An 11,496-nucleotide genomic window follows, 5' to 3' on the forward strand; every position below is an offset into this window, starting at 1 on the left:
CCAATAGTAGCTGCCTTTGGGCAGTCAAGTGTAATGTATATACATCTATATATATATATTTTTTTTTTTTCAACAAGTCGGCCGTCTCCCACCGAGGCATGGTGACCCAAGAAGAAAATACTTTCATCATCATTCAACGCTTTCACCTCACTCACACATAATCACTGTTTTTGCGGAGGTGCCCAGAATACAACAGTTTAGAAGAAGTTTTTTTTTTTAATAAGTCGGCCATCTCCCACCGAGGCAGGGTATATACGTATAAATATATACGTATAAAAATACACAATATATCCCTCCAAACTGCCAATATCTCGAACCCCTCCTATAGAGTGCAGGCATTGGTGGATAAAAGGGTGATGGGTAGGCTCCAGGATGTACACGTTTATAGAGGGGCAACTGATATATCGGATCATTATCTAGTTGTAGCAACAGTTAGAGTAAGAGGTAGATGGGATAAGAGGAAAATGGCAACAACAAGTAAGAGGGAAGTGAAAGTGTATAAACTAAGGGAGGAGGAAATTTGGCTGAAATATAAGTAACTATTGGCAGAAAGGTGGGCTGGTGCAGGTATGAGTAGTGGAGGGGATTGAAGAGGGTTGGAATGCTTTTAAAAATGCAGTATTAGAATGTGGGGCAGAAGTTTGTGGTTATAGGAGGGTGGGTGCAGGAGGAAAGAGGAGTGATTGGTGGAATGATGAAGTAAAGGGTGTGATAAAAGAGAAAAAGGTAGCTTATGAGAGGCATTTACAAAGCAGAAGTGTTACAAGAAGAGTAGAGTATATGGAGAGTAAAAGAAAGGTGAAGAGAGTGCTGAGAGAGTGCAAAAGGAGAGCGGATGATAGAGTGGGAGAGGTACTGTCAAGAAATTTTAATGAAAACAAAAAATTTTGGAATGAGTTAAACAAGAAAGCCTAGGGAACAAATGGATTTGTCGGTTAAAAACAGAGTAAGGGAGTTAGTAGATGGGGAGATGGAGGTTTTGGGTAGATGGCGAGAATATTTTGAGGAACTTTTAAATGTCGACAAAGAAAGGGAGGCGGTAATTTCATGCACTGGCCAGGGAAGTATACCATCGTTTAGGAGTGAAGAAGAGCAGGATGTGAGTGTGGGGGAGGTGCGTGAGGCATTACGTAGAATGAAAGGGGGTAAAGCAGCCGGAACTGATGGGATCATGACAGAAATGTTAAAAGCAGGGGGAGACATAGTGTTGGAGTGATTGGTATTTTTGTTTAATGTATGAAAAAGGGGAAGGTACCTAGAGATTGGCGGAGAGCGTGTATAGTCCCTTTATATAAAGGGAAGGGGGACAAAAGAGATTGTAAAAATTATAGAGGAATAAGTTTACTGAGTATACCAAGAAAAGTGTACAATAGGGTTATTGTTGAAAGAATTAGAGGTAAGACAGAATGTAGAACTGCGGATGAGCAAGGAGGTTTTAGAGTGGGTAGGGGATGTGTAGATCAAGTGTTTACATTGAAGCACATATATGAACAGTATTTAGATAAAGGTAGGGAAGTTTTTATTGCATTTATGGATTTAGAAAAGGCATATGATAGAGTGGATAGGGGAGCAATGTGGCAGATGTTGCAAGTATATGGAATAGGTGGTAAGTTACTAAATGCTGTAAAGAGTTTTTATGAGGATAGTGAGGCTCAGGTTAGGGTGTGTAGAAGAGAGGGAGACTACTTCCCGGTAAAAGTAGGTCTTAGACAGGGATGTGTAATGTCACCATGGTTGTTTAATATATAGATGGGGTTGTAAAAGAAGTAAATGCTAGGATGTTCAGGAGAGGGGTGGAATTAAATTATGGGAAATCAAATACAAAATGGAAATTGACACAGTTACTTTTTGCTGATGATACTGTGCTTATGGGAGATTCTAAAGAAAAATTGCAAAGGTTAGTGGATGAGTTTGGGAGTGTGTGTAAAGGTAGAAAGTTGAAAGTGAACACAGAAAAGAGTAAAGTGATGAGGATATCAAATGATTTAGATAAAGAAAAACTGGATACCAAATTGGGGAGGAGGGCTATGGAAGATATTTGGGAGTTGACGTGTCGGCGGATGTATTTATGAAGGATGAGGTTAATCATAGAATTGATGAGGGAAAAAAGGTGAGTGGTGCATTGAGGTATATGTGGAGTCAAAAAACGTTATCTATGGAGGCAAAGAAGGGAATGTATGAAAGTATAGTAGTACCAACACTCGTATATGGGTGTGAAGCTTGGGTTGTAAATGCTGCAACGAGGAGGCGGTTGGAGGCAGTGGAGATGTCCTATCTAAGAGCAATATGCGATGTAAATATTATGCAGAAAATTCAGTGTGGAAATTAGAAGGTGTGGAGTTAATAAAAGTATTAGTCAGGGCTGAAGAGGGTTTGTCGAGGTGGTTTGGTCATTTAGAGAGAATGGATCAAAGTAGAGTGACATGGAGAGCGTATAAATCTGTAGGGGAAGGAAGGCGGGGTAGGGGTCTTCCTCGAAAAGGTTGGAGGGAGGGGGTAAAGGTGGTGTTGTGGGTAAAGAGTTTGGACTTCCAGCAAGCATGTGTGAGCATGTTGAGTAGGAGTGAATGGAGACGAATGGTATTTGGGACCTGACGAGCTGTTGGAGTGTGAATAGGGTAATATTTAACCCTTTCAGGGTCCGTCCCGTAGATCTACGGCTTTACGTTCAGGGTCCAAACCGTAGATCTACGCCATGAGCTCAGCTCACTCTGATAAACTGTGAGTGGTACATTTGGGCCTAGATATGAGAGAATACATCTATGTGGTATGTGTGCACCACATAAAACAGATCCTGCAGCACACTGTGTATAATGAGAGAAAAAAAATGAAATCATGATTTTTCGATTAAAACAGCAACTTTGCAGTGTTTTTTCGTATGTTTTTTATAGTTGTATTTGCGATTTCTTGGTCTCATTTGATAGAATGGAAGACATATTACAGAAATAGAGATGATTTTGATTGGTTTTAGCACTGGAAATGGCTTGAAACTGAGCTCAAAGTAGCAGAAATGTTAAATTTTTGCCGATATTCAAGAGTAAACAAACGACCTCACACGTCTAATACACGTCAGCTGGTGGGTCTAATATACATTCACAAATATGGTGATGATATTTATACAATTATTACAGTATTGCATAACAGTAAATCTTCTATTTTTTGGTGTGAATAAAAATTCATTATGTGAATAAAAAATCAAAATGGAATTTATTTGTAAAGCCTCAAAACATAACTAATGAACAGAGGAAATGTTAGTTTAGTGCCAGGAATGCCTACATTGTTCATTCTGGACCCTATTTTGAAATTGGAATATTTTGAACTTTGTGTTAAATTGGCCAAATTAACAATTTCCGATCACTTTATTTTGTAGTTGAAACAGTTGACTTGGCGATTTCTTGTGCTCAATCGATAGAATAGAAGTAATACTAGTGAAATAGCTAAGAATTTGGTTGATTGGAATAATGTAATTGGCCTAAAATGGGAGTCAAAGTCGGCAAAATCGCCGATTCGTAAATATCGCTGACACATCAAAATTCGCGAGAGCATAATTTCGTCAATTTTCCACCAAATTTCGTACTTTTTGTTTTATTACCTTCACAAAAAGATTCTCTACGATTTCATAAGAAAAAATAACAAATTTTTTTTATGAAAATTCTTGGACACTGGTGCGTGACTCCAGATTTGGGCCTTGGACCCTGAAAGGGTTAATGAAGGGATTCAGGGAAACCGGTTTTTTATATAACCGGACTTGAGTCCTGGAAATGGGAAGTACAATGCCCGCACTCTAAAGGAGGAGTCTTGGATATTGGCAGTTTGGAGGGATATATTGTGTATTTTTATATGTATATACTTCTAAACTGTTGTATTCTGGGCACCTCTGCAAAAACAGTGATTATGTGTGAGTGAGGTGAAAGTGTTGAATGATGATGAAGGTATTTTCTTTTTGGGGATTTTCTTTCTTTTTGGGTCACCCTGCCTCGGTGGGAGACGGCCTACTTGTTGGGAAAAAAAAAAATGTATGTGGTATGTGTTTGTGTTTTGGTACGTGTGTGGGGGAGGGGTGGCATATTGCAGTGACTAGCACTGTAGGATGGTTCCTTGATGCTGGTGAGGGGCTCTTGATCTAAGGAATTGGACCTGCACTCCAATTCCTTGAATCAAACCTGAATGCCTCCCATTAACCCAGGTGCTGTATAACCCCTATAGGTTTAGCTTGCCCCTATGAATATAATAATAAAGTGTTTCCTTGTGAATATAATAATCTATGCCCAGGTATCCCTTCAAAGGAGGATTCTGTGATGCTGGTGAAGTGCTTTTAATCTAAGGAAATAGAGGCTCCTTTTTTCTTGGATCAAACATGAATGCCTCCTATTCTACTGACTTAGTGCTTCCACATGAAAATATGGCCAGGCATAAGTGAAAAAGGTGGATAGTGGTTGCCAATCATCACCCTAGTTATGAGGATGCATAAGCACTATTTTGGTTTTGAAGGCAGACATGTTAAGTCAGGATGAATATCTGCTAGCATGTTGCATTAAAGGGGTACCTTGACATTTATGAATGGCTCTTGATCCAAGGTATACCTGGAGAGGGTTTCGGGGATCAATGCCCCCACAGCCCGGTCTGAGACCAGGCCTCATGATGGATCAGGGCCTGATCAACCTGGCTGTTACTGTTGGCTGCATGCAGCTCGATGTATGAACCACAGCCCGGCTGGTCAGGTACTAACTTTAGGTGCCTGTCAAGCGCCTTCTTGAAGACAGCCAGGGGTCTATTGGTAATCCTCATTATGGTGGGAGACAGTTGAACAGTCTTGGGCCCCTGACACTTATTGTGTTGTCTCTAATCGTGCTAGTGGTGCTTCTGCTTTTCATTGGGGGGATGTTGCATCATCTGCCGAGACTTTTTCTTTCATAGGGAGTGATTTTCATGTGCAAGTTTGGTACTAATTCCTTAATGATTTTCAAAATGTATGTAACCATGTCTCTCTCCCGCCTGAATTCTAGGGAGTACAGATTGGGGAACTTCAAGCATTCCCAGTAACTGAGGTGTTTTATCGCAGTTATGTGTGCCGTGAAGGTTCTCTGTACATTTTGTAGGTCAGCAGTTTCACCTGCCCTGAAACAACTAATGTTCTCTTCTGACCAAATTTGAATACCTCTTCCTCTTATTCACTTTTCCAGGATAATAAAGACTTAAGGCTTTTGCCACTGAACAAATTTTGGAAATATGGATCATAGAATAAACCATATCTAGTGTTCTAGCAATTTCTTAACCGGTTTTGATTAAGGTTGTTAAGAAATTGTGTTGTAAATACATGCGGGCTAATGCAGCTAGCCATTCATCTTTCCTTTATACTCACAAATAATGTAATTACCTCGGAATAAAATAGTTTGTATTTAAAAATTAATAGAATATTTGCATATTTCAATTAAATCTCATCATGGGTGACCCAGTGGACTGGCTGGCAAACCATACCACGGGCGAGGTTAGAACCTGTGGTCAATCTCAAAACTCCAGACTGTCATGGGTTCTAACGCCGCCCGTGGTATGGTTTGTTTGCAATTGTGTCATTATAATTTTGTGAGTCTGGCTGGCAAAGCTTTTGCTTCACGCATGGAGGGCCCGAGTTTGATTCCTGGCGGGGTAGAAACATTTCGACGCATTTCCTTACACCTGTTGTCCTCTTCACCTAGCAGCAAGTAGGTACCTGGGTGTTAATCGACTGGTGTGGGTCACATTCTGGGGGACAAGATTGATGATCCCAATGGACAGACAGTCCTCGATGGCACACTGCCTTTCATGGGTTATCCTGGGTGGCTAAGCTTGCGGGCTTAAAAATCCAAACGAAATCTTATCTTCTTAATCTTCTCATTCTACATCTTTCAAGAGAATGAAGCAGTGCTGTGACCCTTGTGGGTTTAGTGCTTAGTTTTTATTGTAATAATGATCATGAGGATGAAGCTTTAGTTCCTAAAGTTTAGGGTCTCATCTTTCTTCGAATGAAAGATTCCTGATACAATGGATTAATTTTGTAATCCTCTGTATGTTCCCAGTACATTCATATCTACTCTATAGTATACAGACCAGAGACCAGAACTGAGCTGCATTAATCCCATTGAGGTCTTACTAGTGATTTAATGAACTAGTTTGTATGACCCTTTGGGTTTTTGCGCTTAGTTTGATAATAATAATAATAACAAGGAACTGTAGTATTAGTGTACTTTTGAATTCCCATTGTTTATACTTCTTTATATAAATTTAATCCGTTAGCCTTATTGGGCACACTTTGGTACTGTTGTCTTCAAATTCAAAAAATTCATTTCTTAGCATAGTATACAACGTGTAGTTTACATGTAGTAAACTATTAAGCACAAAGAATACCACTAGCTTCAGATTTCTGTTTACCATTATTCCCAAGTCCTTTTCACTCTGTGCTGTATGACTGTGGGTTTAGCGCTTACTTTTGTAGTAGCCATAGTCAGTGGCCAGGCTTCAAACACCTTTTATTGTACAGCAATAAATGAATGGAACAGACTACCTGCACATGTCAAAGCCAGTCATAGCATGAACCAATACAAGAAGAGAGCCAAAAGGTACCTAATGAATATAGTGACATAAAGGGAGAAGAATGATTTTTTTATTTTTTTTTAGCTAAAATGTACCTAATGAATGTAGGGACAGAAAAGGAGAAGAATGATTTCTTATTTTTTTAACTAAAAGGTACCTAATGAATGTAGGGACAGAAAGGGAGAAGAATTATTTTTTAGTTTTTTTAGCTAAAATGTACCTAATGAATGTAGGGACAGAAAGGGAGAAGAATGAATTTTTATATTTTTAGCTGAAAGGTACCTAATGAATATAGCAACAGAAAGGGAGAAGAATGATTTCTTATTTTTTTAACTAAAAGGTACCTAATGAATGTAGGGACAGAAAGGGAGAAGAATGATTTTTTTGTTTAACTAACACTCATGTAAATGTAAATAACTCTTTCTACCTTATTCCTAGTATATATCCTTTATAGTATAATAATAAGATATTATATCCCTTATAGTATAATAATAAGGTATTAAAAGGACCCCAATCTAAATAAGTCACTGACTTTTTTGGATTATCCCAGGTTCTCTACACATATATTGCTATGTATGATAATCTATGTAACTGTATTTATGTACCTGAATAAACTTACTATTCACTTTCTGTATGACCGAGTTCAATATTATTTAGTTTGTAAGTCCTCGGGAATATCAATTACCTTGCGACGTATCAATTAAATAATATAGAACTTGATCATAGAGAATATGATAAGGATGTGGGAGGTTATGGTAAGAAGGAAGCTGAAGCCCAGACAACATTTATCTTAAAAATGGTATAAAATACCAAGTGCAACAGTTGGGTATCTTTATTGATGAAATATTTCGCCTACACTGTAGGCTTCCTCAGTCAAATACAGAGGGTCAATCCCTCAGCTTGGAGAAGAGTTCAGCTCCATGGAGCTGAGTAAGTTATTAGTTAAATTTTTTTTTTAATACTGACCGAAATGTTCTGCATAACCAGGGTCTTTCTCTTAGGGGCTTTAGGTATATACAGCCAACTGGAGTTTACCTGGAGAGAGTTCTGGGGGTCAATGCCCCCACAGCCTCGTCTGTGACCAGGCCTCCTGGTAGATCAGAGCCTGATCAACCAGGCTGTTACTGCTGGCTTCACGCAATCCAACGTACGAGCCACAGCGTGGCTGGTCAGGTACTGACTTTAGGTGCTTGTCCAGTGCCTGCTTGAAGACAGCCAGGGGCCTATTGGTAATCCCCCTTATGTATACTGGGAGGCAGTTGAACAGTCTCGGGCCCCTGACACTTATTGTATTGTCTCTTAACGTGCTAATGACACCCCTGCTTTTCATTGGGGGGATGTTGCATCGTCTGCCGAGTCTTTTGCTTACGTTGCGAGTGATTTTCGTGTGCAAGTTCGGTACTAGCCCCTCTAGGATTTTCCAGGTGTATATAATCATGTATCTCTCCCGCTTGCATTCCAGGGAGTACAGGTTCAGGAACTTCAAGCGCTCCCAGTAATTGAGGTGTTTTATCTCCGTTATGAGCGCCGTGAAGGTTCTCTGTACATTTTCTAGGTCAGCAACTTCACCTGCCTTGAAAGGTGCTGTTAGTGTGCAGCAATATTCCAGCCTAGATAGAACAAGCAACCTGAAGAATGTCATCATGGGCTTGGCATCCCTAGTCATCCTGTCATTTTTCTAGCAGATGCGATTGATACAATGTTATGGTCCTTAAAGGTGAGATCCTCCGACATGATCACTGCCAGGTCTTTGACGTTGGTTTTTCGGTCTATTTTGTGGCCGGAATTTGTTTTGTACTCTGATGAAGTTTTAATTTCCTCATTTTTACCATATCGGAGTAACTGAAATTTCTCATCGTTGAAGCTCATATTGTTTTCTGCAGCCAACTGAAAGATTTGGTTGATGTCCGCCTGGAGCCTTGCAGTGTCTGCAATGGAAGACACTGTCATGCAGATTCGGGTGTCATCTGCAAAGGAAGACACGGTGCTGTGGCAGACATCCTTGTCTATGTCAGATATGAGGATGAGGAACAAGATGGGAGCGAGTACTGTGCCTTGTGGAAGAGAGCTTTTCACCGTAGCTCCCTCAGACTTTACTCTGTTGACGACTACTCTCTGTGTTCTGTTAGTGAGGAAATTATAGATCCATTTACCAACTCTTCCTGTTATTCCTTTAGCACGCATTTTGTGCGCTATTACGCCATGGTCACACTTGTCGAAGGCTTTTGCAGTCTGTATATATTACATCTGCATTCTTTTTGTCTTCTAGTGCATCTAGGACCTTGTCGTAGTGATCCAATAGTTGAGACAGACAGGCGCGACCTGTTCTAAACCCATGTTGCCCTGGGTTGTGTAATTGATGGGTTTCTAGATGGGTGGTGATCTTGCTTCTTAGGACCCTTTCAAAGATTTTTATGATATGGGATGTTAGTGCTATTGGTCTGTAGTTCTTTGCTGTTGCTTTACTGCCCCCTTTGTGGAGTGGGGCTATGTCTGTTGTTTTTAGTAACTGTGGGACGACCCCCGTGTCCATGCTCCCTCTCCATAGGATGGTAAAAGCACGTGATAGGGGCTTCTTGCAGTTCTTGATGAACACGGAGTTCCGTGAGTCTGGCCCTGGGGCAGAGTGCATGGGCATGTCATTTATCGCCTGTTTGAAGTCATTTGGCGTCAGGATAACATCAGATAGGCTTGTGTTAACCATATTCTGTGGCTCTCTCATAAAAAATTCATTTAGATCTTCAACTCTCAGTCTGGTTAGTGGCTTGCTAAAAACTGAGTCATATTGGAACTTGTGTAGCTCACTCATTTCCTTGCTGTCATCTGTGTAGGACCCATCTTGTTTAAGTAGGGGCCCAATACTGGATGTTGTTCTCGACTTTGATTTGGCATAAGAAAATAAATACTTTGGGTTTCTTTCGATTTCATTTATGGCTTTTAGTTCTTCCCGCGATTCCTGACTCCTATAAGAAAAGCAATATAGACAGGGCTTAATACACAAAGATATTCTTAAACACTATTCATCAGTCCTCACCAAAGTAATAAAGAAAGCCAAACAGCTATACTACTCCAGTAGATTCACTGACACAAGAGGAGATATAAAAAAGACCTGGAAAACACTCTCTCAGATTCTAGGGACCCACAAACTGAAAAAAAAACAAGAATATTGTCCTAACTAAACCTAATGAAACACCACTGCAACCCACAGACACGGCTAACAAGATAAACGACTTCTTCTCAACCATAGGTTCTAATCTCGCCAATAAAATCCCACGTACCAATGCCCATGCCGGGGACTACCTAGATGGGAATTTCCCAAATTCCTTCTATCTTGCTCCAACTGAGTCCACGGAAGTCACCGAGATTATAAAGTCACTTAAAAATAACTCAGGGAATCTGTCTCATGTCCCACCATTATTGTACAAGAGAGTGGCCCATGTCCTCTCGCATACTATCTCATTGCTTTTTAACAAGTCACTAGAAGCTAGCACCTTCCCGAAACTACTCAAGACGGCAAGGGTTACACCAATACATAAAGGTGGTGACCCTACAGATTTAAACAACTATAGGCCAATATCAAACTTACCATTGCTATCCAAAATCTTTGAGAAACTCGTGCACAGGAGACTATATTCATTTATAACGTCACAAAACATACTCAACCCCTGCCAATTTGGATTCAGGAAAAATAAAAGCACTAACGATGCAATTATAAAAATGCTAGATCTGCTTTACACAGCATTGGAAAATAAGGAATATCCACTAGGAATTTTTATTGACCTAAGAAAAGCTTTTGACACAGTAGACCACGGCATCCTACTCCACAAACTTGACCATTATGGTATAAGAGGCTATGCGCTTGCATATTTCAAATCTTACCTTACTAATAGGTATCAGTATGTCACCATTAAAGACACAACATCAACAACACGGCCACTTGATACTGGAGTTCCGCAGGGAAGTGTCCTTGGTCCCCTGCTCTTCCTCATATACATCAATGATCTTCCAAACGTATCCCAACACCTGAAACCCATTCTCTTTGTTGACGACACGACTTATGTGATCTCTCACCCTAATCTTGCCACCCTCAACACCATTGTTAATGAGGAGCTGATCAAAATATCGACTTGGATGACAGCCAATAAACTTACGCTTAACGTTGACAAAACGTACTACATTATTTGTAGATGGATGGTTCAGAGAACCGACATGTTGATAAATTAGACACATGTGCAACTCTTGGGTATCTTGGGTATAAAGATACCCAAGAGTTGCACATGTGTCTAATTTATCTACTACATTATGTTTGGTAGCAGAGCAGGAGATGCGCAAATTAACATTAAGATCGACAACACTCTAATTACCAGGCATAATGAGGGCAAATTCCTAGGCCTATACCTCGACAACAACCTGAGCTTCAGCACCCATATCCAACACATAACCAAAAAAGTATCCAAAACGGTTGGGATCCTCTCCAAGATACGATACTACGTGCCACAAACTGCCCTTCTCACACTATACCATTCACTTATATATCCATACCTCACCTATGCTATCTGTGCTTGGGGATCAACTGCAGCAACACACCTAAAGCCAATAATAACACAACAAAAAGCCTCAGTAAGAATAATCACTAAATCCCATCCCTGGCAACACCTCCCCCCACTCTTCATAGATCTAAACTTACTCCCTGTTCAGTACATCCACACTTACTACTGTGCAATCTACATCTACAGGACCTTAATAATTCCAATATTAACCTTGACCTAAAACGCTTTCTTGATAGTTGTGAGAGAACCCACAGGCATAACACCAGACACAAACATCTCTATGACATTCCCCGTGTCCGACTAAACCTTTACAAAAATTCAATGTATGTCAAAGGCCCTAAAATCTGGAATACCCTACCTGAGAACTCGAGAACTG

The sequence above is a fragment of the Cherax quadricarinatus genome, chromosome 20, assembly GCF_038502225.1.
Source record: "Cherax quadricarinatus isolate ZL_2023a chromosome 20, ASM3850222v1, whole genome shotgun sequence".
NCBI lineage: Eukaryota > Metazoa > Arthropoda > Malacostraca > Decapoda > Parastacidae > Cherax > Cherax quadricarinatus.